The 3,652-nt window shown below is 48.5% G+C and overlaps 1 long non-coding RNA gene across 2 annotated transcripts; it reads left to right on the forward strand.

Moving 5' to 3' along the window:
- The first annotated feature begins 459 nt into the window (after positions 1-459).
- LOC121085737 lies at positions 460-2,555 on the forward strand. 2 transcript variants are annotated; one of them, XR_005827175.1, is made up of 3 exons: positions 460-509; positions 1,058-1,206; positions 2,537-2,555. It is a non-coding gene; the product is annotated as an uncharacterized LOC121085737 (long non-coding RNA). The 2 variants fall into 2 exon arrangements; XR_005827176.1 differs by lacking the exon at positions 2,537-2,555 and adding an exon at positions 1,758-1,775.
- The last annotated feature ends 1,097 nt before the right edge of the window (positions 2,556-3,652 follow it).

Raw genomic sequence — 3,652 nt, forward strand, 5'->3', positions numbered from 1 at the left:
CTGGCGGGGCCCGGGAGAGGGAGGGGTCGGCCCGCGGCGACCCTGCCGCCCCCCCCCGCCGCCTCTGGGCTGCCCGGGCAGCCGCCGCAGCTCTGCGCGGGGCTTTGTCTTTCCCCCAGCCGCCGGCCCGAGCCGCGGCAGCGGGCTGACTGGAAGCGCCCTGCAAGTCTGACGTGGGTATCGCTGCCGTGCATGTTGTCTGCCTGTCTACCGACCGTTCCTGCCTCTTGTTCTGCTGGGGTTATTCCTTTGGGTAACGCGTTGGGCTCCGAATGGAGTGCATCCTGACTTCCTCCTGACCCCTGCGAGACGTTACCGGTGTTTGCCTTCCTCGTGTTTCACAGGGCCTCGGCTGTCGTGTGCGGAGAAGCTGTCAGCCTTGTCAGAAGAGAGCGTGAAGCCAGCAAGCGCATCGTGGTGCTTCGGGACCAAGCTGATGCCGCAGGCATCCGTCTTTTGTTTGCGAAAAGGGATCGCGAGGAAACGTGCCGGTGTCGGAGGGGGAAGAGGTAGGAGGCAGCTTTCAACCACTTTTAGGCTTAGCTCCTGTGTTCCTGAGAACGGTTCTGGCCTTTGAGGGGTTTGCTTTTGGCTTTTTGCCTTAAGCTCGTCCTCCGTCACCGCTGTCGGCGTGCGCCGAGCCGCTGCTTAGGGAACGGTGGCGGTACAGGCTGTGTGCGTGCCGAGCGTCCTCGAGGCTATAGCTGTATTCTACCCTAAAAAAAGCTTTCCGTAATACCGTGCTTCCGTTAGGACGCAATTTTCTCGAGTTCCCCCCCCACCTCAGGGTGATTTTCCCACACACCTGCAGGCAGCAGGACTAACGTCATCTCCTTTTGCCCGCTTGGGCTCGGACTAAAATCCCTTCCCTGGCTATTCTTTAGCTTGTACAGCCTTTGAGCCTTCCCTCGGGCCTGGCTGATGGTCCTTTGCCATTTCACCCCGTTCACAGCCAGCGTGAGTTTCGGTACCGACTATGTCAACGGATTTCAGCTGCACGAGTAAACCTGTTTTTTTGTCAATTAAATGAAACTCAGCCTTTTAATTGCTTTCGAAGGGAACTACAGGAGATCCTGTCGGCGTGGTGGCCGAGCGTAAGCGATGATGGAAAGGCGCATCGGATGTGACCTCCGTGTCAGCTCGGTGTGCCTCAGACAGACTGCCTTTGGCACTCCGTGGCGTGCTGCGCAGCTCCGGAAATTAACGGTAGGGGAAAAAAAATGGGCGAAAATGACAGTCACGTAGAAACACGAGTTGGGAAGAAATGCTATACGTGAGGGCTTTCCGTTGAGCGAGGCAGCTGATCTTGCTTGTGGATCTTTGGGGTACGAGCCTGATGCCGAGCAGCTCGTTTTTCATTTGACGTGCCTGGAGTTGTTTTCAAAGGGATGGAAGAGAAGCTTATGAAATAGGATAGGTTACTGAGTCTTCCTAAAACGCTCACGACAGTTATGTATAAAGCCGAAGCGAAGGACGAGGGAATAAAGTTCTGTGCTTTCTATAGTAAATACGGTACGCTTAAAAGTGATCTCCGTGCAGGGTCCTAGTTGTTTCTGTTTTTAAAATCAGAAAGAAGTTTAAGAAGTCTCAGCGGTTAGTCGTGCGGGAAATAAATGGCTCTTCCGCAAAAAATTCCACGGCAGCAAGGCTCTTTGAACGATTCTTCTCGCAATCGATTCCGACTACAGCCAGTTCATGGTTTAATGTCGAGGTGTATGCTTGCTCTCCTCTAAAGCAGTATTTCGTTTGCATTTCAGTCCTGTGGGTCATGACAAATTTGGGAAGAACCCGAAGGAAACTTTTCATCCTGGGACACAGAAGGTAGGAGGCGAGTTGTTTTTTGGGTTTTTTTTTTTTTTTTTGAGTGGGGTTTTTTTTTTGTTTGTTTTGTTTTCTGTTTGGGTTTTTTTTTGGTTGGTCGGTTGTGGCTTTTTATTCTTTTCTGGAAAAATAAGTCGTTACGTAGAAATGCTAGCGGTTTGTTTCTTTCTGTAGCAGGATAATGATGAGGAGTAGAGTTACAGGTAGAAAATCGGCTGTCTTTATCAGTTGAAGTGGCTACTTTGAAATTGAACAAATACAGGAGTACATTAACGGGGGGTTTTGCGCTGTGTCTTCGGTACCGGTGTGCTAAAGATGTTGTTTTGTTTACGGGATTTATTGGCTGTCGAAGAGCAAGAGGTAAATGTAAACTTTTCACTCCTAGCACTCGCTCGGTGACGTATACCGACTTAGATATCAATTGCTTATTGCAGTGAAAAACTGCGGCGTTGCTGTGCAACGTCTGAGATCGAAAATCATTTCAGGCACTGGCATAACCTCTCATACTAATAGATGACCAACTTTAGTAATGTCATCAAAAAATCGTAATCTGTGATGGAAAGCGGTGTATGAGGTATCTGCTACTTGAGCATGTAATGGAGCTGGTACGAAGCGTATGTTGCCGTGCGTAGGTCGTATACAAAAGATGTATATAACAGTCCTTAGAGGAGTCCTTGTTTGAGGTCTTTTGTTTGATTGTCTGTTTGTCCTGTAGTTTTTGGTTTTCTTTCTCCGGGACCTGTGAAATTTTGAATTTGGAGTCCTGCATGCTAAGGATGGGCAGCTTACAGATGAGGAAACGTTCGGCGCCGGTGAGTTTTTCACCTTTGTCTTGGCTGAGGGTTGCATAAGATGTTGAGCTTCACTGCGAGTACAAACATTCACGGTCCTGACCCTCTTAGACTTCGTCTTGGGAGCCTTGAAGGCTTGTATACCAGTCGAATCGTTACACTGAATAAACCGTTTCTTTTTTTTCTAGGGGGCGTTCCCAGAATGAAGCGTGTGTGGAGCTGAAGGGGACTACGATTTCACGGTGACGGAGCCGTTTGGACCGAGTCTTGAAGATCCCTTCGGTGTTTGTTCGAGGAAACTTAGTCTCGAGACAGTCCTCTTGCTCGCTGGCGAAACGGTAGGAAACTGCTTGGTTGATCTTGACGGTGCAGTCTGTTGGAAAATAAAGATTCCTCGAGAGATCGGAACCACATACGTTGTTTCTCTGATGTAAAGGTGAACGGGCCTGTGTCGTTCAAGGAAAGACTCAACGTTGGTTTTGTTTCTCTGAAACACAAAGTGCCCCATCTAAAGTGATTACAGAGTCTGAATTGATTTTTAAAAAGCAGAGACTCGTGCCGTTTGCAAACCGCCTGTCGCACTGCTCAAAGACAGAAGACGTTCACCCGAGAAAGTTTTTGGAAACGAATGTCAAATAGACGTGGGGAAAGAGCTGGAGAGGTTTATGTATTGTCTGTCGAATTACCTTCTCTTTAATGCCCTTGCATTTTACAAGAAAAGGTTTCATTGCCTCTTTTATCGTTAAGGCAACGTTGCTGGTGTTTTGATAAGGAAAAAAAAAGTGTATGCCCTGTCTCTCGAGTGATTCTTTTTTTTTTTCTTTTTTTTTTTTTTTTTTTTTCTTTTTTCTCTTTTTCTCTAGACCGGTCGAATTGAATATGTTCACTGGAAGAACTTGATCCAGCGAGATGTGAAGCCGGGCAACTCGCTAACGGGGCCGTGGGCAGAGTTCCCTTCTCGATTCCATTCGTATAATAAAGGGTGCAGTCTGTTAGCTAGGCTGGCTGCAGTACCGAAATTTTTTCGCCAGGCGGCAGCA

The sequence above is a fragment of the Falco naumanni genome, chromosome 3 (genome assembly GCF_017639655.2).
Source record: "Falco naumanni isolate bFalNau1 chromosome 3, bFalNau1.pat, whole genome shotgun sequence".
Taxonomy (NCBI): domain Eukaryota; kingdom Metazoa; phylum Chordata; class Aves; order Falconiformes; family Falconidae; genus Falco; species Falco naumanni.